The 25,450-nt window shown below is 59.6% G+C and overlaps 1 protein-coding gene across 5 annotated transcripts in view; it reads right to left on the bottom strand.

The window, feature by feature from the left end:
* pgm3 (phosphoglucomutase 3) overlaps nt 1–25,450 on the bottom strand; it is a 150,808-nt gene that overhangs the window by 122,426 nt on the left and 2,932 nt on the right. The window contains exon 1 of one of the 5 annotated variants that reach the window (XM_072502804.1): nt 12,819–12,836. The exons of 3 other annotated variants lie outside the window; for them this stretch is intronic. The gene's annotated coding sequence lies outside the window, so the exon portion shown is untranslated. Of the gene's footprint in view, nt 1–9,940; nt 9,958–12,818; nt 12,837–25,450 lie in introns of those variants that run through there. One more of the 5 variants, XM_072502813.1, reaches the window with a different exon arrangement.

The raw sequence follows: 25,450 nt of genomic DNA, 5'->3' as shown, positions 1-25,450 counted from the left end.
AAAAATTATCTATCTTCACCTTAAAAACATTTAACGAAGGAGCCTCAACTGCTTCACTGGGCAAAGAATTGCATAGATACACAACCCTTTGGGTGAAGAAGTTCCTCCTGAGCTCAGTCCTAAATCTACTTCCCCTTATTTTGGGGCTATGCCCCCTAGTTCTGCTTTCACCCGCCAGTGGAAACAAGCTGCCCGCATCTATCCTATCTATTCCCTTCATAATTTTATACGTTCCTCAAGATTCCCCCGCATCCTTCTAAATTCCAACGAGTACAGTCCCAGTCTATTCAACCTCTCCTGGTAAACCAACCCCTTCAGCTCTGGGATTAAATAAGTGAATCTCCTCTGCACATCCTCCAGCACCAGTATATCCTTTCTCAGGTAAGGAGGAACACAATACCCCAGGTGTGGCCTCACTGACACCTTATACAATAGCAGCATAACCTCCCTAGTCTTAAACTCCATCCCTCTAGCAATGAAGGACGAAACTCCATTTACCTTCTTAATCACCTGTTGCACCTGTAAACCAACTTTTTGCGACTCATGCACTAGCACACCCAGGTCTCTCTGCACAGCAGCATGTTTTAATATTTTATCATTTAAATAATAATCCCTTTTGCTGTTATTCCTACCTAAATGGATAACCTCACATTTGTCAACATTGTATTCCATCTGCCAGACCCTAGCCCATTCACTTAACCTATCCAAATCCCTCTGCAGACTTCCAGTATCCTCTGCACTTTTTGCTTTACCACTTATCTTAGTGTCGTCTGCAAACTTGGACACATTGCACTTGGTCCCCAACTCCAAATCATCTATGTAAGTTGTGAACAATTGTGGGCCCAACACTGATCCCTGAGGGACTAGCTACTGATTGCCAACCAGAGAAACACCCATTAATCCCCACTTTTTGCTTTCTATTAAGTAACCAATCCTCTATCCATGCTACTACTTTCCCCTTAATGCTATGAATCTTTATCTTATGCAGCAACCTTTTGGGTGGCTCCTTGTCAAAAGCTTTCTGGAAATCCAGATACATCACATCCATTGGCTCCCTGTTATCTACCGCACTGGTAATGTTCTCAAAAAATTCCACTAAATTAGTAGGCACGACATGCCCTTTATGAACCCACGCTGTGTCTGCCCAATGGGACAATTTCAATCCAGATGCCTCGCTATTTCTTCCTTGATGATAGATTCCAGCATCTTCCCTACTACCGAAGTTAAGCTCACTGGCCTATAATTACCCACTTTGTGCCTACCTCCTTTTTTTAAAAACAGTGGTGTCACATTTGCTAATTTCCAATCCGTCGGGACCACCCCAGAGTCTAGTGAATTTTGATAAATTATCACTAGTGCATTTGCAATTTCCCAGCCATCTCTTTTAGCAGTCTGGGATGCATTCCATCCGGTCCAGGAGACTGGTCTACCTTTAACTCCATTAGCTTGCCCATCACTACCTCCTCAGTGATAACAATCATCTCAAGGTCCTCACCTGTCATTGCCTCATTTCCATCAGTCACTGGCATGTTATTTGTGTCTTTCACTGTGAAGACCGACCCAAAAAATCTGTTCAGTTCCTCATCCATTTTCTCATCTCCCATTATTAAATCTCCCTTCTCATCCTCGAAAGGACCAATATTTACCTTAGCCACTCTTTTTATTTTATATAGATACTCCTGTCTTTGCTTGTCAAAGCTTTCCTGAAGAAATTCCACCAGCTGTTCCGTTCACCACTGGGCCGGCAAAATCCCAGTCCCTGAGCCTCAGCCATGTTTTCCTGTGCTGCAGACTCCACTCCCTTATTACAAGAACATAAGAACTAGGAGCAGGAGTAGGCCATCTGGCCCCTCGAGCCTGCTCCACCATTCAATGAGATCATGGCTGATCTTTTGTGGACTCAGCTCCACTTTCCGGCCCGAACACCATAACCCTTAGTCCCTTTATTCTTCAAAAAACTATCTATCTTTATCTTAAAAACATTTAATGAAGGAGCCTCTACTGCTTCACTGGGCAAGGAATTCCATAGATTCACAACCCTTTGGGTGAAGAAGTTCCTCCTAAACTCAGTCCTAAATCTACTTCCCCTTATTTTGAGGCTATGCCCCCTAGTTCTGCTTTCACCCGCCAGTGGAAACAACCTGCCCGCATCTATCCCCTTCTATCTATTCCCTTCATAATCTTATATGTTTCTATAAGATCCCCCCTCATCCTTCTAAATTCCAACGAGTACAGTCCCAGTCTACTCAACCTCTCCTCGTAATCCAACCCCTTCAGCTCTGGGATTAACCTAGTGAATCTCTTCTGCACACCCTCCAGTGCCAGTACGTCCTTTCTTTGCCCAACAATCTCTTCTTTACAGACCACTTCTGGTCCACGGCTCCATAAACTGGTGGGCGGTTCCTCTCTTCTACCTCACCAGTCTCCTATCTTACCGATCAAATCCTCCATAAGTTGGGGGGACAAGGTCCCAAAGGTCCACCACGAGCGGGAGCTACCATACAAGTGACCTCTCACTCGATGGCCACCACCGGAGGTCCGTCAAGGACTTTTCATGACCCCTCCTAGTCCTCCTAATTTCCCGCTTTAGTATCTTCCAACTTTCTTTATACTCTAGGGTTTCGACTGTGCCCACCCTTCTAGGCCGTACAAAAGCCCTCTTTTTCTTTTTGACGAGGTTCGCAATATCCCTCAAAAGAACAAAGAACAAAGAAAAGTGCAGCACAGGAACATAGAACATAGAACATAGAAAATACAGCACAGAACAGGCCCTTCGGCCCACGATGTTGTGCCGAACCATTGTCCTAGATTAATCATAGATTATCATTGAATCTACAGTGCAGAAGGAGGCCATTCGGCCCCCTGAGTCTGCACCAGCTCTTGGAAAGAGCACCCTACCCAAACTCAACACCTCCACCCAACACCAAGGGCAATTTGGACATTAAGGGCAATTTATCATTGGCCAATTCACCTAACCCGCACATCTTTGGACTGTGGGAGGAAACCGGAGCACCCGGAGGAAACCCACGCAGACACGGGGAGGATGTGCAGACTCCGCACAGACAATGACCCAAGCCGAAATCGAACCTGGGACCATGGATCTGTGAAGCAATTGTGCTATCCACAATGCTACCGTGCTGCCCTTAAGAACAAATAAATCTACACTATATCATTTTCCCGTAATCCATGTACCTATCCAACAGCTGCTTGAAGGTCACTAATGTTTCCGACTCAACTACTTCCACAGGCAGTGCATTCCATGCCCCCACTACTCTCTGGGTAAAGAACCTACCTCTGATATCCCTCCTATATCTTCCACCTTTCACCTTAAATTTATGTCCCCTTGTAATGGTGTGTTCCACCTGGGGAAAAAGTCTCTGACTGTCTACTCTATCTATTCCCCTGATCATTCACCAAGCCTGCGCCGACCATGCTGCCCATCGAAACTACAATCTTCTACACTTCCTGGGTCCGTATCCCTCTATTCCCATCCTATTCATGTATTTGTCAAGATGCCCCTTAAACATCACTATCATCCCTGCTTCCACCACCTCCTCCTCCGGCAGCGAGTTCCAGGCACCCACTACCCTCCGTGTAAAAAACTTGCCTCGTATATCTCCTCTCAACCTTGTCCCTCGCACCTTAAACCTATGCACCCTAGTAATTGACCTCTCTACTCTGGGAAAAAGTCTATGCACCTCATAATTTTGTAGACCTTTATCTGGTCGCCGCTCAACCTCCATCGTTCCAGTGAGAACAAACCGAGTTTATTCAACCTCTCCTCATAGCTAATGCCCTCCATACCAGGCAACATCCTGGTAAATCTCTTCTGCACCCTCTCTAAAGCCTCCACATCCTTCTGGCCATGTGGCGACCAGAATTGAACACTATACTCCAAGTGTGGCCTAACTAAGGTTCTATACAGCTGCAACATGACTTGCCAATTTTTATACTCAATTCCCTGGTCAATGAAGGTATGCCTTCTTGACGACCTTCTACACCTGTGTTGCCCCTTTCAGTGACCTAGATATCTCCGACTGTCAATTCTCTTGAGGGTTCGACCATTCACTGTATATTCCCTACCTGTATTAGACCTTCCAAAATGCATTACCTCACATTTGTCCGGATTAAACTCCATCTGCCATCACTCCACCCATCCTCTGACAGTCCTCATCGCCATCCGCAATTTCACCAAACTTTGTGTCGTCCGCAAACTTACTAATCAGACTAGTTACATTTTCCTCCAAATCATTTATTTATACTATGAACAGCAAAGGTCCCAGCACTGATCCCTGTGGAACACCACTAGTCACAGCCCTCCAATCAGAAAAGTACCCTTCCATCGCTACTCTCTGCCTTCTATGACCTAGCCAGTTCTGTATCCATCTTGCCAGCTCACCTCTGATCCCGTGTGACTTCACCATTTGTACCAGTCTGCCATGAGGGACCTTGTTAAAGGCCTTACTGAAGTCCAGAAAGACAACATCCATTGCCCTACCTGCATCAATCAACTTTATGACCTCCTCGAAAAACTCCATCAAGTTAGTGAGACACGACCTCCCCTTCACAAAACCGTGCTGCCTCTCGCTAATACGTCCACTTGCTTCCAAATAGGAGTAGATCCTGTCTCGAAGAATTCTCTCCAGTAATTTCCCTACCACTGACGTAAGGCTCATCAGCGTGTAGTTCACTGGATTATCCTTGCTACCCTTCTTAAACAAAGGAACAACATTGGCTATTCTCCAGTCCTCCGGGACATCACCCGAAGATGGTGAGGATCCAAAGATTTCTGTCAAGGCCTCAGCAATTTCCTCTCTTGCCTCCTTCAGTATTCTGCGGTAGATCTCATCAGGCCCTGGGGACTTATCCACCTCAATATTTTTCAAGACGCCCAACACCTCTTCTTTTTGGATCTCAATGTGACCCAGGCTATCTACACACCCTTCTCCAGACTCAACATCCACCAATTCCTTCTCTTTGGTGAATACTGATGCAAAGTATTCATTTGGTACCTCGCCCATTTCCTCTGCTTCCACACATAGATTGCCTCCCCTGTCCTTCAGTGGGCCAACCCTTTCTCTGGCTACCCTCTTGCTTTTTATGTACGTGTAAAAAGCCTTGGGAATTTCCTTAACCCTATTTGCCAATGACTTTTCGTGACCCCTTCTAGTCCTCCTGACTCCTTGCTTAAGTTCCTTCCTACTTTCCTTCTATTCCAAGGCTCCCTAAACTTCCCATACTTATCCTTCGTTCTCTCAGGAACGTTACTTTCCTAAATCCTAATCGCTTGAAAGATCCCCACATGTCCGATGTTGATTTACCATCCAACAGCCGCACCCAATCAAAATTCTTCAATTCCTGTCTAATGTTATCATAATCTGCATTTCCCCAGTTTAGCACCTTAACCCGAGCGTTACCCTCATTCACAGCGCCAGAGTCCCAGGTTCGATTCCTGTCTTGGGTCCCTGTCTGTGTGGACTCTGCACGCTCTCCTCGTGTTTGTGCTCCGGTTTCCTCCCACAAGTCCCGAAAGACGTGCTGTTAGGTAATTTGGACATTCTGAATTCTCCCTCCGTGTACCCGAACAGGCGCCGGAGTGTGGCGACTAGGGGCTTTCACGGTAACTTCATTGCAGTGTTAATGTAAGCCGACTTATGGCAATAAAGATTATTAAAAGTGCCTGAAAACTTACAGAATTGTGATCATTACTCTCAAAATGATCCCCTACTGAAACCTCAACCACCTGTCCAGGCTCATTCCTCAATACTAAGTCCAGTACTGCAAAAGCGGGGCTAAGTTTCAGCGGGAGCAGTGCGGAAGTGGCTGCTGGGAGGTAAGTCTGTCCTTTAAAAGCACTTGTCTTTGCAGGGGCAGGCCAGTCGATTTCGGCGGGAGAACAGCTGGTGAGTCAGGTTCAGCGGGAGCAGTGCGGAAGTGGCTGCTGGGAGGTAAGTCTGTCCTTGTCCTGTCCACTTGACTTTGCAGGGGCAGGCCAGTCGATTTCTGCGGGAGTGGAGCTGGCTCGTTAGTCAATTTCAGCAGGAGCTGAGAATTTTTTTTTTTTAAATTAATGTTTTAGGCGGGAACAGGAAGTCGACCCGCGGACGTCTGGGAAGACCCTCACCAATAAATTCTGGTGGAGAGGAATTCTTGGTAGAAAGTAAGAGGAATGGCAGGGAAGGGAGTGCAATGTTCCTCCTGCAGGATGTTTGAGATGAGGGATGCAGTTAGTGTCCCTGCTGATTTTACCTGCAGGAAGTGCTGCCATCTCCAGCTCCTCCAAGACCGAGTTAGGGAACTGGAGCTGGAGTTGGAAAAACTTCGGATCATTCGGGAGGCAGAAGGGGTCATAGATAGCAGCTTCAGGGAATTAGTTACACCAAAGATTGGAGATAGGTGGATAACTGTAAGAGGGACTGGGAAAAAGCAGTCAGTGCAGGGACCCCCTGCGGTCGTTCCCCTGAGAAACAAGTATACCGCTTTGGATACTTGTGGGGGGGGGGGGGGGGACTTACCAGGGGTAAGCCATGGGGTACGGGCCTCTGGCACAGAGTCTGTCCCTGTTGCTCAGAAGGGAAGGGGGGAGAGGAGCAGAGCAGTAGTAATTGGGGACTCTATAGTCAGGGGCACAGATAGGAGATTTTGTGGGAGCGTGAGGGACTCACGTTTGGTATGTTGCCTCCCAGGTGCAAGGGTACGTGATGTCTCGGATCGTGTTTTCCGGGTCCTGAGGGGGAAGGCGTCGAGCGAGGGAACCGTGGTTTACCAAGGAAGTGGAATCTCTTGTTAAGAGGAAGAAGGAGGCCTATGTGAAGATGAAGTGTGAAGTTTCGGTTGGGGCGATGGATAGTTACAAGGTAGCGAGGAAGGATCTAAAGAGAGAGCTAAGACGAGCAAGGAGGGGACATGAGAAGTATTTGGCAGGAAGGATCAAGGAAAACCCAAAAGCTTTCTATAGGTATGTCAGGAATAAGCGAATGACTAGGGAAAGAGTAGGACCAGTCAAGGACAGGGATGGGAAATTGTGTGTGGAGTCTGAAGAGATAGGCAAGATACTAAATGAATATTTTTCGTCAGTATTCACTCAGGAAAAAGATAATGTTGTGGAGGAGAATGCTGAGACCCAGGCTAATAGAATAGATGGCATTGAGGTACGTAGGGAAGAGGTGTTGGCAATTCTGGACAGGCTGAAAATAGACAAGTCCCCGGGACCTGATGGGATTTATCCTAGGATTCTCTGGGAGGCCAGGGAAGAGATTGCTGGACCTTTGGCTTTGATTTTTATGTCATCATTGGCTACAGGAATAGTGCCAGAGGACAGGAGGACAGCAAATGTGGTCCCTTTGTTCAAAAAGGGGAGCAGAGACAACCCTGGCAACTATAGACCGGTGAGCCTCACGTCTGTAGTGGGTAAAGTCTTGGAGGGGATTATAAGAGACAAGATTTATAATCATCTAGATAGGAATAATATGATCAGGGATAGTCAGCATGGCTTTGTGAAGGGTAGGTCATGCCTCACAAACCTTATTGAGTTCTTTGAGAAGGTGACTGAACAGGTAGATGAGGGTAGAGCAGTTGATGTGGTGTATATGGATTTCAGCAAAGCGTTTGATAAGGTTCCCCACGGTAGGCTATTGCAGAAAATACGGAGGCCGGGGATTGAGGGTGATTTAGAGATGTGGATCAGAAATTGGCTAGCTGAAAGAAGACAGAGGGTGGTGGTTGATGGGAAATGTTCAGAATGGAGTACAGTCACAAGTGGAGTACCACAAGGATCTGTTCTGGGGCCGTTGCTGTTTGTCATTTTTATCAATGACCTAGAGGAAGGCGCAGAAGGGTGGGTGAGTAAATTTGCAGACGATACTAAAGTCGGTGGTGTTGTCGATAGTGTGGAAGGATGTAGCAGGTTACAGAGGGATATAGATAAGCTGCAGAGCTGGGCTGAGAGGTGGCAAATGGAGTTTAATGTAGAGAAGTGTGAGGTGATTCACTTTGGAAGCAATAACAGGAATGCGGAATATTTGGCTAATGGTAAAGTTCTTGAAAGTGTGGATGAGCAGAGGGATCTAGGTGTCCATGTACATAGATCCCTGAAAGTTGCCACCCAGGTTGATAGGGTTGTGAAGAAGGCCTATGGAGTGTTGGCCTTTATTGGTAGAGGGATTGAGTTCCGGAGTCGGGAGGTCATGTTGCAGCTGTACAGAACTCTGGTACGGCCGCATTTGGAGTATTGCGTACAGTTCTGGTCACCGCATTATAGGAAGGACGTGGAGGCTTTGGAGCGGGTGCAGAGGAGATTTACCAGGATGTTGCCTGGTATGGAGGGAAAATCTTATGAGGAAAGGCTGATGGACTTGAGGTTGTTTTCGTTGGAGAGAAGAAGGTTAAGAGGAGACTTAATAGAGGCATACAAAATGATCAGGGGGTTGGATAGGGTGGACAGTGAGAGCCTCCTCCCGCGGATGGAAATGGCTGGCACGAGGGGACATAGCTTTAAACTGAGGGGTAATAGATATAGGACAGAGGTCAGAGGTAGGTTCTTTACGCAAAGAGTAGTGAGGCCGTGGAATGCCCTACCTGCTACAGTAGTGAACTCGCCAACATTGAGGGCATTTAAAAGTTTATTGGATAAGCATATGGATGATAATGGCATAGTGTAGGTTAGATGGCTTTTGTTTCGGTGCAACATTGTGGGCCGAAGGGCCTGTACTGCGCTGTATTGTTCTATGTTCTAAGAACCCGCGGTGAAAGAACCAACATCAAAAGCAACAAGTGCAAAACAGCTATAATGGTTACAACAGAACCAAGGAAGGAACCAACCAGTGAGTAGTTGTATTGCTTTTTAGTAGCCTAAAAAATAAAAGCATGATAGTGCATCTCAGCCCTGTGGAATGTACATCTTGTGAGAAATCCTGAGTGCTTTTTGTCAGGACAACCAAAGCGCAAATGCTGCCAGGTGGAGCAGCTTGAACTCTAGGTTTTGGAGCTTAAGGCACAGCTGGAGTTACTACATTGCATCCACAACTTGAGAATTTTGCAAATTACACCTTTCTGATGTGGTCACTATGCAGTTCAAGTGAGTACAGTGGCGAGGGAGTGGGTGACTGATGGGCAGTCAAGGAAGACCAGACAAGTATTACAGAAAGTCCCAGAGTTTTTTCTAACACTCACATGAATACTGGTTGGAGAGCATTGTTTCCACTGGAGAGTACAAGCAAAACAACGTTCACAATGGTTAGTTGCACAGTGGAGAGAATGGAAAAAAGAGCAATACAGGGTAGGCAATTGGAAAGTGAGGGGAACAGACAGGTGCTTCTGCAGCCATAGATGTAACTCCAAGAGGTATATTGCCTCCGATGTCACTGAGCAGCTAGATTCTGAGTAGGTGGGTGGGAGAGATAGTGTTGCATATGGGCACCAATGGTCAAGGCAGAAAGAGGGATGAGGTCCTGAATGCAGAGTTAAGGAACCGAAGAGAGGGACCAAAATGCAAGCTCTCAAGACAGTAATCTCCAAAAATAGAGCTGATGATGAATATGTGGCTGGAGATATGGTGCAAGAGGGAAGGCTTGAGCATCCAGAAAAATTGGGATCTGCTCTGGGGAAGTGGCAGCTGTACAAGCCAAACAGATTGCCCCGTGCCCTTCAACAGGGCCGGGGCAGATTTGTTAGTGCTGTTGGCAAGGGTTTCGCTTGACAGGGAGATGGGAACTGTTACGACACCCTGGACAAGTCCGCAGTCAATTCCAGCCCCCCTCGTCCCGGAGTCACAACACAAGAAAATTAACCAATAAATTTTATAAAAATGCTCAGCTCTTGGCTGCCTAATATTTACAGTCACCAGGTTTGTAAGTTGAAACATAATTACAGTTTATTTCTAGCGAGAACTATAATGAAAAATGCAGCAAATATGATTGGTTAAATATTAATAAGTACCTACCTCCCACTTTAACTTGCCTTCCCACCCTCTACAAACCCACACACCAAACAGATTCATCCAGGATTTCTACCAGTTCAGAAACACAGCCTTTCTGGAGAAAAACAAAAAAAGAATGAGTCTTCTCTCTAAGATGCCAGGAGTCAAATGAATCCAAACTGAACACCCAGTGACTCTGAAAACATTCCTGTGGGAACAGATCCAATCACCACCTGTTACCAGGCAGAACACAGCCTTTTGGTCAATCTACACTCCAGTTTAAATCAGCACAGATATCTGCTTGAATTAAAGGCATAGGCCACTGCTTCATTCTGCTTGAATTAAAGATGCAGGCTTCTTAAAGACACATGTCCATAAATCATCCATGGATCAAAAATATGACAGTAAAAATAAAAGAGTAAATAAGGAAATTAATAGAAAGGACCCTTACAGAACCATAGACTACATTTATTAAAGCAACGTAGAAGGATCATTTAATGAAGCCATATGGATTGAACTGAAGAACAACAAAACTTATGCTACTAGGAGTGCAAAATATGCCTCCAAATTGTCAACGGGACATTTAGGAGCAAAACATGCAGGCTAGCCTGAGAAGTGCAAAAACAATAGGGCAGTGATAAAGAGTAATTTTAACTATCCTAACATTAACTGGGGTGAAATTATTGTGAAAGGCACAAAGGGAGCAGAATTCCTAACATGCATTTAGGAGAAATCTTTTACCCATAGGATCCATAAATCCCTACAGTGCAAAAGGAGGCCATTCGGCTCATCAAGTCTGCACCATCCATTTGAAAGCGCACCCTTCCTAGGCACACTCTCCCACCCTACCCCCGTAAACCACCTAACCTTTGGACACCGTGGCCATCTAAAATGGCTGCCTGCAAAGATCTCTCGACGACACTTCACGACTGCAGCTTCGACTGCCAACAACAACAGTGAATCCATCACCAGCCAAGAAGAGCACCATCCACGGAGGGACCAGAACAGAGAACACCGACAACCAGCAACAAGAACGCCAGTACTGCCAGACTCCAGATAAGGCCATATCTACTCTGTACTGGCCAGTCACCTGGAAATTAAGTTAAGGTCATTTTTAAGTGTATTAGTTTATAGTCCAATGTGCATGAACGTGTGATTGATTAAATAATTGTGTATGTTAAAAAACAATTATTGTACTAAACAACCTGTGTGATCATTTGTCCACCGTATACAGGTTAAACACACACTGTGGTTTAGATAAAGGCGCAACAACATTAAGGGACAATTTAGCGTGGTTAATCCACCTAACCCGCACATCTTTGGACTGTGGGAGGAAACCGGGGAAAACCCATGCAGACACAGGGAGAATGTACAAACTCCACACAAGCTGTCACTTGATGCTGTGAGGCAGCAGGGCTAACCACTGTGCCATCATGCCACCAAAGAATGTGTCTCCAGATTGTGTTCTCACAGTGAGGATACCATGCATTATATTGTATGGCATTACCACCATGCTAAATCTGGTGCAGATTTTAAACAGATGTAGAAACTCAAAACTAGGCATCCAAGAGGCACTGTGGGCCATCATTAGCAGCAGAATTGAATACAACCACAATCCGTAACCTCATGGCACGACATATCACCCACTCCATTATGCCAGGCTATGAACCTTAATTCAATGATGAAAGCTGGAGAACACCAAGCATACCTAACAATGAGGTGAAAACCTGGTGAAGATACAACACAAGAATAATTGCATGCCAAACCACAGGAGCAGGGTTAACCAATCCCACAACCAACTAATCTAATCCAAACTCTGCAGTCCTGCCATATCCAGTTGTGAATAGTGGTGGACAATTAAACAAGCAACTGGAAAAGGAGGACCCACAAATATCCTCATCTTCAATTATGGAGAAGCCCAGCACATCACTGCAAAAGACAACGCTGAAGCATTTGCAGCCATCGTCAGCCAGAAGTAGAGTGGACGGTCCATCTTGGCCATCTCCAGTGGGGACCAGCAACATCGAGCCAGTCTTCAGCCAATTTGATTTGTTCCACATGGTATCAAGAAATGGTTGAAGGCACTGGACACTGCAAAGGCTATGGGCCCTGACAATACTCCAGCAATAATGAATACTTGCACTCCAGAAGAACCCATGCCCTACAGTTACAACACTGGCATCTACTGAGCAATGTGGAAAACTGCCCTGTCCAAAAAATGCAGGACAATACAACCTGATCAATTACCATTCAATCAGTCCATCCTTAATCATCAGCAAAGCAGCACATACTCAGCAATAACCTACTCACTGACGCTCAGTTTGGATTAACCGAGTAGGGGGGTGGGGCGGGTACCATGTTTAGCTCTATTCACAACTCTTCAGACAATGAGATTATGGAGCAGGTTCTGTCCATATGCAGCAAAACCTGGATAACATTCAGTCTTGGTCTGAGTGGCAAATAACATTCATGTCACACAAATGCCAGGCAATGATCATCTCTGACAAGAGAGAATCCAACTCTCTCCCTTTGGCATTCCATTACCATTGCTGAATTCCCCCTGCTGTCAACATCATGGGCTTACCATTGACCAGAAACTGGACCAGCCATATAAATACTGCCATATTACCATATAATCACCATTCCTTCATTGACGCTGGATCAGAATCATGGAAAGCTATTCCCAACAATGCTGAGTGTTCCTACAACACATGGGCTGCAGCAGTTCAAGGCGACAGCGCACCATCTTGTCGAGGGCAATCAGGGATGGGCAATAAATGCTGGCCTAGCCAGAAGTACCCACATCCATGACAAATATAACGGGAAAGCTTGTGAAAGATACAGAGAGATACTTAAAATTTCTAATCGTACAATGCTCTGAGGTGTAGATGAAGTGAGATACCTTGGAGTCCATAGATCCCTGAAGGTAGCAAGACAGGTCGATACGATGATTAAGGCAGCATATGGAATCCTCACATTTATGACCCGAAGCATAGAATATAATATAAGCTTTTGCTGGAACTGCATAAATCATTAGCTAGGCAACAGTACTACGTGCAGTTCTGATCACAACATTACAGAAAGGATGTAATCACATTATAGAGGGTACAGAGGAGATTTACGAAAATTGCAGCAATGAGACAACATTGGAGAGGTTGGGGATGTTCTCCTTAGAACAGAAGAAGCTGGGGAGAGATTTGATTGAGGGGCAAAATTGTGAGGATCCAAGATAGAGTGGATGGAAGGACCTATTTACTTTAGCAGGGAGGTCAGTGACCAGGGGACATAGATTGGAAGTGATCAGTAGAAAGATTAGAGGGGAAATGAGGAAACATATTTTCAATCAAATGATTGTGGGAATCAGAAACACACTGCCAGAAAAGGGTGGTGAAGGCAGAAACCCTAAACTTGTTTAAAAGGGTGTCTGGATATGCAACTCACATGCCACAACCTGCATGGGCTATGGATCAAACGTTGGAAAGTGGGATTAGGCTGGGGAGCGCATACATGGGCAAAGTAGCCCCTTTCTGTGCCGTAAACTTTCTACAATTCTATTCTAGTACTGCATAAAATGTCTAGTATAAAAAGCATTAGGAAAATGAAAATTAAATTGCTTGATGAGAGCATGCGTTTGCACAAGTTCTGGTTCTGCTCATTTTGAATCCATCTAGGACAGCACGATGGCGCAGTGGTTAGCATTGCTGCCTCACGACTTCCGGTTGCGGCGATACGGAGCTAAGCCGCACATTTCAGCAGCTCCTGCGACAACGGACCTTCGGGCTCTTCAGAGGAGCCCCAACGGAGCTGTTTTTGATTTAATCCCGTGTGGGAAGGTGCAGTGAGGTCCCCCCTCACAATATATGGCAGAGATCAGCGGTGGAACGACGAGGAAAGAGGTCCTGGTGCAGAGACCAAAACAAAGGGAAAAAGGCAAGATGGCGGAGGGCGGAGGGCGGAGAGTGAGCAGCGTGGGAGCTAGACCAGCAGGAGTCCCACAAGCGATGTGTGGAGGAGCTGAAAAAGGAAGTGCTGGCGCCAATGCTGTTGGCGATCGAGGGGCTGAAGGAGACCCAGAAGACCCAGGCAGTGGAGCTTCGTGAGGTGAATGATGAAGTGAATACCAACGAGAATGAGATCATGGGCCTGGTGGTAAAAATGGAGGCACACGAGGCGGTGCACAGGAGGTGGGCCGAGAGAATTGAGGTCCTGGAGAACAGGTCGAGGAAAAAGAAACTCCGGATTCTGGGTCTTCCCGAAGGAGTGGAGGGAGCTGATGCCGGTGCGTACGCGTGTACGATGCTCCATTCGCTGATGGGTGCAGAGGCCTCTCCGACTCCCCTGGAGCTGGAAGGGTCTCACCGGGTCCTGGCGAGCAGACCAAAGGCTGTTGAGCCGCCAAGGGCGATAGTGGCAAGGTTCCATCGCTTCGCGGACAAAGAAAGTGTGCTGAGATGGGCCAAGAAGGTGCGGAGCAGTAGATGGGAGAACGCGGTGATCCGAGTATACCAGGATTGGAGCGCGGAGGTGGCAAAGAGGAGAGCTGGCTTCAACCAGGCCAAGGCGGTGCTGCATAAAAAAAAAGTCAGGTTCGGCATGCTGCAGCCTGCGCGACTGTGGGTCATTTATCAGGATCAACACCATTATTTTGAAACACCGGAAGAGGCTTGGACCTTTATTCAGACGGAAAAACTGGACTCGAACTGAGGGGATGTGGTTGTATATGGGGTTGTAAATATGGGTAAAGAATATTTCATGGGTGGGATGATGGATGGGGATATGGGTAGAGTTCTGGTTAAAATTCCTAAAATTTCCTTTTTTCTTTTCTGTAGACAAGATGATGATGATGGGGAATGTGGACGTCGGTGCTGGAGGGAGGTGAGACTCGGGGATGAGGGAACTGGGATAATGGCCGCAACAGGAGCTGCGCCACAGTGGGCAGGGCTGGTTCAGGAAAGCGCGGGTTTTTTCCCGTGCCAAAAAGGCGGGGGGGGGGAGAGATGGAGGAAGGTGAGGAGGAGAGACTCCCACGCGGTGAGATCAACGGGAAGGCGGGGGAGGCGGGGTCAGCAGAAGTCAGCTGACTCACGGAAGTAATATGGGGGGAAGCAAAAGAGCTAGGTGTGGATCTAGCGGGGGGGGGGTTCTAGGGTTGCTGCTGCACTGTCCGAGGGGGAACTGAAAATGGAAGAGGTGGTCGGCGCGGGGGTTCCCCGCCTGGGGGACTGGAGGGTGCGGGAGACGCGAGCACGGGACTGGCCTAAGATAGGAGATGGCTAGTCGGCGTTGGGGGGCTGATCACGTGGAATGGGAGAGGCCTAAATGGGCCGGTTAAGAGGGCCCGAGTGTTCGCGCACCTAAAGGGACTGAAGGCAGATGTGGTCATGCTTCAGGAGGCACATCTGAAGGTGGCAGATTAGGTCAGGTTAAGGAAGGGATGGGTGGGACAGGTTTTCCATTCGGGGCTGGATGCGAAGAATAGAGGGGTGGCAATACTGGTGGGAAAGCGGGTGTCGTTTGAGGCCAAGAACGTAGTAGCGGACAAGGGAGGCCAATACGTGATGGTGAGTGGTAGGTTGCAGGGGACGGAGGTGGTACTGGTGAATGTATATGCCCCAAACTGGGACGATGCTGAATTCATGAAACGGATGTTGGGGCGTATTCCAGACCTCGAGGTCGGGAGTCTGATAATGGGTGGGGATTTTAACACGGTGCTGGGCCCAGCGTTCCAGATCTAGGACGGGGAAGAGGCCGGCTGCGGCCAAGGTGCTTAGGGGGTTTATGGATCAGCTGGGGGGGGCCCACGGGGGATCCGTGGAGATTTGCTAGGCCTTTGGCTAGAGCATTTTCTTTTTTCTCCCACGTACATAAGGCGTACTCCCGGATAGATTTTTTTCTTTTGGGCAGGGCACTGATTCCGAAAGTGGAGGGAACGGAGTATTCGGTCATAGCCATTTCAGACCATGCCACGCACAGGGTGAAGCTGGAGCTGGGGGAGGAGAGGGACCAACGTCCGTTGTGGAGGTTGGATGTGGGACTGCTGGCAGACGAGGAAGTGTGCGGGAGGGTGCATTGACAGGTATCTGGAGGCTAACGATAACGGAGAGGTGTAGGTGGGAGTAGTATGGGAGGCGCTGAAGGCGGTGGTCAGCGGAGAGTTCATCTCCATCAGGGCTCACAGGGTGAAGAGAAAGGGCAGGGAAAGGGAGAGGTTAGTGGGGGAGATTTTAAGGGTGGACAGGAGCTATGCAGAGGCTCCGGATGAGGGACTACTCAGGGAGAGATGAAGTCTCCAGATGGAGTTCGACCTGTTGACCACAGGGAAGGCAGAGGCACAGTGGAGGAAGGCACAGGGGGCGACATATGGATCTGGGGAGAAGGCGAGCCTGATGCTGGCACACCAGCTCCGTAAGAGGATGGCAGCGAGGGAAATAGGTGGTGTCAAAGATGGCAGGGGAACTAAGGTGCGGAGTGCAGGGAAAGCGAATGAGGCTTTTAAGGCCTTTTATGAGGAACTGTATAGGTCCCAGTCCCCAGGGGGAAAAGAGGGGATGCGGCGATTCTTGGATCAGTTGAGGTTCCCAAGGGTGGAGGTGCAGGAGATGGCTGGTTTGGGGGCGCCAATTGGGGTGGAGGAGCTGGTTAAAGGACTGGGGAGCATGCAGGCAGGGAAGGCCCGGGGCCGGATGGGTTCCCGGTGGAGTTCTACAGGAAGTATGTAGACCTGTTAGCCCCGTTGCTGGTAAGGACCTTCAATGAATCAAGGGAGGGGGGGACCCTGCCCCCGACAATGTCGGAGGTGACGATCTCTTTGATCTTGAAGCGTGATAAGGACCCACTGCAATGTGAGTCGTATAGACCGATCTCGCTCCTTAATGTAGATGCTAAGTTGCTGGCAAAAATGTTGGCCATGAGGATTGAGGACTGTGTCCCGGGGGTGATTCACGAGGACTAGACGGGATTCGTAAAGGGTAGGCAGTTAAATACTAATGTGCGAAGGCTCCTAAATGTGATAATGATGTCATCGGTGGAGGGAGAAGCGAAGATAGTGACAGCCATGGACGCAGAGAAGGCCTTCGATCGGGTAGAGTGGGAGTATCTCTGGGAAGTGTTGAGGAGGTTTGGGTTCGGGGGAGGGGTTATTAGTTGGGTTAAGCTCCTGTATAAAGCCCCGGTGGCGAGTGTGGTCACGAACCGGCGGAGGTCGGAGTATTTCCGGCTGTATCGAGGGACGAGGCAGAGGTGCCCCCTGTCCCCTCTGCTGTTTGCATTAGCAATTGAACCTTTGGCCATGGCGTTAAGGGCGTCAGGGAAATGGAAGGGGGTGGTTCGAGGGGGAGAGGAACATCGAGTGTCGCTGTACGCAGACGACCTGTTGCTGTATGTGACGGATCCAGTGGAGGGGATGGTTGAGGTAATGCAGATCCTACAGGAGTTTGGAGACTTTTCGGGCTATAAGCTCAATGTGGGAAAGAGTGAGCTCTTTGTGATCCATCCGGGGGACCAGGGAAGAGGGATAGACGACCTACCGTTGAGGAGGGCGGAAAGGAGCTTTCGATACTTGGGGATTCAGGTAGCTAGGAGCTGGGGGGCACTGCACAAACTTAATTTGACGCGGTTGGTGGAACAGATGGAGGAGGATTTTAAAATGTGGGACATGTTGCCACTCTCGCTGGCGGGTAGGGTACAGTCGGTTAAAATGGTGGTCCTCCCAAGATTTCTTTTTGTATTCCAATGCCTCCCAATTGTGATCACTAAGGCCTTTTTTAAGAAGGTAAGCAGGAGCATTACGGGATTTGTGGGCGAGCAAGACCCCGCGGGTAAGGAGGGGGCTCTTGGAGCGTAGCAGAGATAGAGGAGGGTTGGCGTTGCCGAATTTGGGTGGTTATTATTGGGCAGCCAACGTGGCAATGATCTGTAAGTGGGTGATGGAGGGAGAGGGGGCGGTGTGGAAGAGGTTGGAGATGGCGTCCTGCAAAGGAACGAGCCTGGGGTCGCTGGTGACGGCACCGCTGCCGCTCTCGCCGACAAGGTATACCACGAGCCCGGTGGTGGCGGCAACGCTAAAGATCTGGGGGCAGTGGAGACGGCACAGGGGTGCGACGGGAGCCTCGGTGTGGTCCCCGATCAGAGACAACCATCGGTTTGTCCCAGGAAGGATGGACGGGGATTTCAGAGCTGGTATCGGGTAGGGATTAGAAGAATGGGGGACCTGTTCATTGACGGGACGTTTGCAAGCTTAGGGGCTCTGGAGGAGAAGTTTGGGCTACCCCCAGGAAACGCTTTCAGGTACATGCAAGTGAGGGCGTTTGTGAGGCAGCAGGTGAGGGAATTCCCGCTGCTCCCGGCACAGGGGGATTCAAGACAGGGTGATTTTGGGCGTATGGGTCGGGGAGGGCAAGGTGTCGGCGATATACCAGGAGATGAAAGAAGAGGGGGAGGCTTTGGTAGAGGAGCTGAAGGGTAAATGGGAGGAGGAGTTGGGGGAGGAGATTGAGGAGGGGCTATGGGTTGATGCTCTAAGTAGGGTTAATTCCTCTTCCTCGTGTACCAGGCTTAGCCTGATACAATTTAAGGTGTTCATAGAGCGCATATGACGGGGGCGAGTCGAGTAGGTTCTTTGGGGTGGAGGACAGATGTGGGAGGTGCTCAGGAAGTCCGGCGAACCATGTCCATATGTTTTGGTCATGCCCGGCACTGGAGGGGTTCTGGAGGGGAGTGGCGGGAACAATATCAAAGGTGGTGAAAGTCTGGGGTCAAGCCAAGCTGGGGGGCTAGCACTATTTGGAGTAGTGGACAAGCCGGGAGTGCAGGAGGCGAAAGAGGCCGGTATTCGGGCCTTTGCGTCCCTAGTAGCCCGGCGAAGGATCTTGCTAATGTGGAAGGAGGCGAAGGCCCCCAGCGTGGAGGCCTGGATAAATGTTATGGCTGGGTTTATCAAGTTGGAAAGGATAAAGTTTGCCTTGAGGGGGTCTGCGCAGGGGTTCTACAGGCGGTGGCAACCGTTCCTAGACCATCTCGCGGAGCGTTAGATGAAGGCCGGACAGCAGCAACAGCAACCGGGGGGGGGGGGGGGGTATCGTTCGGGGGGGGTGGGTTCTCTGGGGGGCATTTGAACAAGAAAACACATGAATGATCTGGAAACTGACATGTACGGGAAGAATCCAATGTACAAAGTTCTGTATTTTATTGACTTGTCATGTCTATGTCTTGCCACGCGAGTTCTTTTTCTTTTCTGTGTTAGGGGGGGGGAGGGGGAGGGGGCTGGGGGGGGAGGGGGCTGGGGGGGAGGGGGGGAGGGGGCTGGGGGGGAGGGGGGGAGGGGGCTGGGGGGGAGGGGGGAGGGGGCTGGGGGGGAGGGGGCTGGGGGGAGGGGGCTGGGGGAGGGGGGGAGGGGGGGGGAGGGGGCTGGGGCGAGGGGGCTGGGGGCGAGGGGGGGAGGGGGCTGGGGGGAGGGGGGGAGGGGGCTGGGGGGGGGAGGGGGGGGAGGGGGGCTGGGGGGAGGGGGGGAGGGGGCTGGGGGGAGGGGGGGAGGGGGCTGGGGGGGAGGGGGGAGGGGGCTGGGGGAGGGGGCTGGGGGGGAGGGGGGAGGGGGCTGGGGGGCGAGGGGGGGGGCGAGGGGGGGCGAGGGGGGGGCGAGGGGGGGGGGGCGAGGGGGGGGCGAGGGGGGGGGGCGAGGGGGGCGGGGCCGAGGGGGGGGCGGGGCCGAGGGGGGGCGGGGGCGAGGGGGCGAGGGGGAGGGGGGCGGGGGGCGAGGGGGCGGGGGCGAGGGGAGGGGGGGCGAGGGGGAGGGGGGCGGGGGCGAGGAGGAGGGGGGGCGGGGGCGAGGGGGAGGGAGGGGGGGCTGGGGCGAGGGGGGGGGAGGGGGGGCGAGGGGGAGGGGGGCGAGGGGGAGGGGGGCGAGGGGGAGGGGGGGGCGGGGGCGAGGGGGGGCGGGGGCGAGGGGGGGCGGGGGCGAGGGGGGGCTGGGGCGAGGGGGGGCGGGGGGCGAGGGGGGGCGGGGGCGAGGGGGGCGGGGGCGGGGGGGCGAGGCGAGGGGGGCGGGGGCGAGGGGGGGCGGGGGCGAGGGGGGGCGGGGGCGAGGGGGGGCGGGGGCGAGGGGGGGCGGGGGCGAGGGGGGGCGGGGGCGAGGGGGGGCGGGGGCGAGGGGGGGCGGGGGCGAGGGGGGGCGGGGGCGAGGGGGGGCGGGGGCGAGGGGAGGGCGGGGGGCGAGGGGGGCGGGGGCGAGGGGGGGCGGGGGCGAGGGGGGGGCGGGGCGAGGGGGCGGGGGCGAGGGGGGGGCGGGGGCGAGGGGGGGCGGGGGGCGAGGGGGGGCGGGGGCGAGGGGGGGCGGGGGCGAGGGGGGCGGGGGCGAGGGGGGGCGGGGGCGAGGGGGGGCGGGGGCGAGGGGGGGCGGGGGCAGAGGGGGGGCGGGGCGAGGGGGGCGGGGGCGAGGGGGGGCGGGGGCGAGAGGGGGGGCGGGGGGCGAGGGGGGGCGGGGGCGAGGGGGGGCGGGGGCGAGGGGGGGGGCGGGGGCGAGGGGGGGCGGGGCGAGGGGGGGCGGGGGCGAGGGGGGGCGGGGGCGAGGGGGGGCGGGGGCGAGGGGGGGCGGGGGGCGAGGGGGGGCGGGGGCGAGGGGGGGCGGGGGCGAGGGGGGGCCGGGGGGCGAGGGGGGCGGGGGCGAGGGGGGGCGGGGGCGAGGGGGGGGCGGGGGGCGAGGGGGGGCGGGGGCGAGGGGGGGCGGGGCGAGGGGGGGGGGGGGCGAGGGGGGGCGGGGGCCAGGGGGGGCGGGGGCGCAGGGGGGGCGGGGGCCAGGGGGGGCGGGGGCCAGGGGGGGCGGGGGCCAGGGGGGGCGGGGCCAGGGGGGGCGGGGGCGAGGGGGGGCGGGGGGCGAGGGGGGGCGGGGGCGAGGGGGGGGCGGGGGCGAGGGGGGGCGGGGGCGAGGGGGGGCGGGGGCGAGGGGGGGCGGGGGCGAGGGGGGCGGGGGCGAGGGGGGGCGGGGGCGAGGGGGGGGCGGGGGGCGAGGGGGGGCGGGGGCGAGGGGGGGCGGGGGCGAGGGGGGGCGGGAGGGCGGGGGGTCGGAGGGGGGGCGGGGGCGAGGGGGGGCGGGGGGCGAGGGGGGGCGGGGGCGAGGGGGGGGCGGGGGCGAGGGGGGGGCGGGGGGGGCGAGGGGGGGCGGGGGCGAGGGGGGGCGGGGGCGAGGGGGGGCGGGGGCGGGGGGGGCGGGGGCGAGGGGGGGCGGGGGCGGGGGGGGGCGGGGGCGAGGGGGGGCGGGGCGAGGGGGGCGGGGGCGAGGGGGGGCGGGGGCGAGGGGGGGCGGGGGCGAGGGGGGGCAGGGGGCGAGGGGGGGCGGGGGCGAGGGGGGGCGGGGGCGAGGGGGGGCGGGGGCGAGGGGGGGCGGGGGCGAGGGGGGGCGGGGGCGAGGGGGGGCGGGGGCGAGGGGGGGCGGGGGCGAGGGGGGGCGGGGGCGAGGGGGGGCGGGGGCGAGGGGGGGCGGGGCGAGGGGGGGCGGGGGCGAGGGGGGGCGGGGCGGGGGGCGGGGGCGAGGGGGGCGGGGGCGAGGGGGGGCGGGGGCGAGGGGGGGCGGGGGGGCGAGGGGGGGCGGGGGCGAGGGGGGGGCGGGGGCGAGGGGGGGCGGGGGCGAGGGGGGGCGGGGGCGAGGGGGGGGGCGGGGGCGAGGGGGGGGGGGGCGGGGCGAGGGGGGGCGGGGGGCGAGGGGGGGCGGGGGCGAGGGGGGGCGGGGGCGAGGGGGGGCGGGGGCGAGGGGGGGCTGGGGGCGGGGGCAGGGGGGCGGGGGGCGGGGGGGCGAGGGGGGGGCGGGGGCGAGGGGGGGCGGGGGCGAGGGGGGGCGGGGGCGAGGGGGGGCGGGGGCGAGGGGGGGCGGGGGCGAGGGGGGCGGGGGCGAGGGGGGGCGGGGGCGAGGGGGGCGGGGCGAGGGGGGGCGGGGGCTGAGGGGGGGCGGGGGCGAGGGGGGGCGGGGGCGAGGGGGGGCGGGGGCGAGGGGGGGCGGGGGCGAGGGGGGGCGGGGCGAGGGGGGGCGGGGGGCGAGGGGGGGCGGGGGCGAGGGGGGGCGGGGGGCGGAGGGGGGGCGGGGGCGAGGGGGGGCGGGGGCGAGGGGGGCGGGGGCGAGGGGGGGCGGGGGCGAGGGGGGGGCGGGGGGCGAGGGGGGGCGGGGCGGAGGGGGGGCGGGGGCGAGGGGGGGCGGGGGCGAGGGGGGGCGGGGGCGAGGGGGGGCGGGGGCGAGGGGGGGCGGGGGCGAGGGGGGGCGGGGGCGAGGGGGGGGCGGGGGCGAGGGGGGGCGGGGGGCGAGGGGGGGCGGGGGGCGAGGGGGGGCGGGGGCGAGGGGGGGGGGGCGGGGGGGCGGGGGGAGGGGGGGCGGGGGCGAGGGGGGCGGGGCGAGGGGGGGCGGGGGCGAGGGGGGGCGGGGGGCGGGGGGGCGGGGCGAGGGGGGGCGGGGGCGAGGGGGGGCGGGGGCGAGGGGGGGCGGGGGCGAGGGGGGGCGGGGGCGAGGGGGGGCGGGGGCGAGGGGGGGCGGGGGCGAGGGGGGGCGGGGGCGAGGGGGGGGGCGGGGGCGAGGGGGGGCGGGGCGAGGGGGGGCGGGGGGCGAGGGGGGGCGGGGGCGAGGGGGGGCGGGGGGCGAGGGGGGGGCGGGGGCGAGGGGGGGCGGGGGCGAGGGGGGGCGGGGGCGAGGGGGGGCGGGGGCGAGGGGGGGGCGGGGGCGAGGGGGGGCGGGGGCGAGGGGGGGCGGGGGGGGCGAGGGGGGCGGGGGCGAGGGGGGCGGGGGCGAGGGGGGGCGGGGGCGAGGGGGGGCGGGGGCGAGGGGGGGCGGGGGGCGAGGGGGGGCGGGGGCGAGGGGGGGCGGGGGCGAGGGGGGGCGGGGGCGAGGGGGGCGGGGAGGGGGCGGGGGCGAGGGGGGGGCGGGGGCGAGGGGGGGCGGGGGCGAGGGGGGCGGGGGCGAGGGGGGGCGGGGGCAGAGGGGGGGCGGGGGCGAGGGGGGGCGGGGCGAGGGGGGGCGGGGGCGAGGGGGGGCGGGGGCGAGGGGGGGCGGGGGCGAGGGGGGCGGGGGCGAGGGGGGGCGGGGGCGAGGGGGGGCGGGGGCGAGGGGGGGGCGGGGGCGAGGGGGGGGGGCGGGGGCGAGGGGGGGCGGGGGCGAGGGGGGGCGGGGGGCGAGGGGGGGCGGGGGCGAGGGGGGGCGGGGGCGAGGGGGGGCGGGGGCGAGGGGGGGCGGGGGCGAGGGGGGGCGGGGGCGAGGGGGGGCGGGGGGCGAGGGGGGGCGGGGGCGAGGGGGGGCGGGGGCGAGGGGGGGCGGGGGCGAGGGGGGGCGGGGGCGAGGGGGGGGCGGGGGCGAGGGGGGGCGGGGGCGAGGGGGGGCGGGGGGCGAGGGGGGGCGGGGGCGAGGGGGGGCGGGGGCGAGGGGGGCGGGGGCGAGGGGGGGGCGGGGGCGAGGGGGGGCGGGGGCGAGGGGGGGGCGGGGGCGAGGGGGGGGCGGGGGCGAGGGGGGGCGGGGGCGAGGGGGGCGGGGGGCGAGGGGGGCGGGGGCGAGGGGGGGCGGGGGCGAGGGGGGGGCGGGGGCGAGGGGGGGCGGGGCGAGGGGGGGCGGGGGCGAGGGGGGGCGGGGGCGAGGGGGGGCGGGGGCGAGGGGGGGCGGGGGCGAGGGGGGGCGGGGGCGAGGGGGGGCGGGGGCGAGGGGGGGCGGGGGGGCGAGGGGGGGCGGGGGCGAGGGGGGGCGGGGGCGAGGGGGGGGCGGGGGCGAGGGGGGGCGGGGGCGAGGGGGGGCGGGGGCGAGGGGGGGCGGGGGCGAGGGGGGGGCGGGGCGGGGGGGGCGGGGGCGAGGGGGGGCGGGGGCGGGGGCGAGGGGGGGCGGGGCGAGGGGGGGCGGGGGCGAGGGGGGGCGGGGGCGAGGGGGGGCGGGGGGCGAGGGGGGGCAGGGGGGCGAGGGGGGGCGGGGGCGAGGGGGGCGGGGGCGAGGGGGGGCGGGGGCGAGGGGGGGCGGGGGCGAGGGGGGCGGGGGCGAGGGGGGGCGGGGCGAGGGGGGGCGGGGGGCGAGGGGGGGGCGGGGGCGAGGGGGGGGCGGGGGGGCGGGGGCGGGCGGGGGCGAGGGGGGGCGGGGGCGAGGGGGGGCGGGGGCGAGGGGGGGCGGGGGCGAGGGGGGGCGGGGGCGAGGGGGGGCGGGGGCGAGGGGGGGCGGGGGGCGAGGGGGGGCGGGGGCGAGGGGGGGCGGGGGCGAGGGGGGGCGGGGGGCGAGGGGGGGCGGGGGCGAGGGGGGGCGGGGGCGAGGGGGGGGCGGGGGCGAGGGGGGGCGGGGGCGAGGGGGGGGCGGGGGCGAGGGGGGGCGGGGGCGAGGGGGGGCGGGGGCGAGGGGGGGCGGGGGCGAGGGGGGGCGGGGGCGAGGGGGGGGCGGGGGCGAGGGGGGGCGGGGGCGAGGGGGGGCGGGGGGCGAGGGGGGGGCGGGGGCGAGGGGGGCGGGGGCGAGGGGGGGGCGGGGGCGAGGGGGGGCGGGGGCGAGGGGGGGCGGGGGCGAGGGGGGGCGGGGGCGAGGGGGGGCGGGGGCGAGGGGGGGCGGGGGCGAGGGGGGGCGGGGGCGAGGGGGGGCGGGGGCGAGGGGGGGCGGGGGCGAGGGGGGGCGGGGGCGAGGGGGGGCGGGGGGCGAGGGGGGGCGGGGCGAGGGGGGGCGGGGGCGAGGGGGGGCGGGGGCGAGGGGGGGCGGGGGCGAGGGGGGGCGGGGGCGAGGGGGGGCGGGGGCGAGGGGGGGCGGGGGCGAGGGGGGGCGGGGGGCGAGGGGGGGCGGGGGCGAGGGGGGGCGGGGGCGAGGGGGGGCGGGGGCGAGGGGGGGCGGGGCGAGGGGGGGCGGGGGCGAGGGGGGGCGGGGGCGAGGGGGGGCGGGGGCGAGGGGGGCGGGGCGAGGGGGGGCGGGGGGCGAGGGGGGGCGGGGGCGAGGGGGGGGCGGGGGGCGAGGGGGCGGGCAGGGGGGGGGCGAGGGGGGGGCGGGGGCGAGGGGGGGCGGGGGCGAGGGGGGGGCGGGGGCGAGGGGGGGCGGGGGCGAGGGGGGGCGGGGGCGAGGGGGGGCGGGGGCGAGGGGGGGGGGGGGCGGGGGCGAGGGGGGGCGGGGGCGAGGGGGGGCGGGGGCGAGGGGGGGGCGGGGGCGAGGGGGGGCGGGGGCGAGGGGGGGCGGGGGGCGAGGGGGGGCGGGGGCGAGGGGGGGGCGGGGGCGGGGGGGGGGCGGGGGCGAGGGGGGGGGGGGCGGGCGAGGGGCGAGGGGGGGCGGGGGCGAGGGGGCGGCGGGGGCGGGGGCGAGGGGGGGGCGGGGGCGAGGGGGGGGCGGGGGCGAGGGGGGGCGGGGGCGAGGGGGGGCGGGGGCGAGGGGGGGGGCGGGGGGCGAGGGGGGGGCGGGGGCGAGGGGGGGCGGGGGCGAGGGGGGGCGGGGGGGGGCGGGGGCGAGGGGGGGCGGGGGCGAGGGGGGGCGGGGCGAGGGGGGCGGGGGGCGAGGGGGGGCGGGGGCGAGGGGGGGCGGGGGCGAGGGGGGGCGGGGGCGAGGGGGGGGCGGGGGCGAGGGGGGGC

The sequence above is a fragment of the Scyliorhinus torazame genome, chromosome 1 (assembly GCF_047496885.1).
Source record: "Scyliorhinus torazame isolate Kashiwa2021f chromosome 1, sScyTor2.1, whole genome shotgun sequence".
NCBI classification, from domain to species: Eukaryota; Metazoa; Chordata; class Chondrichthyes; order Carcharhiniformes; family Scyliorhinidae; genus Scyliorhinus; species Scyliorhinus torazame.
The sequence above is the reverse complement of the archived record's forward strand: the minus strand, read 5'-3'. Positions and strand labels throughout refer to the sequence as shown.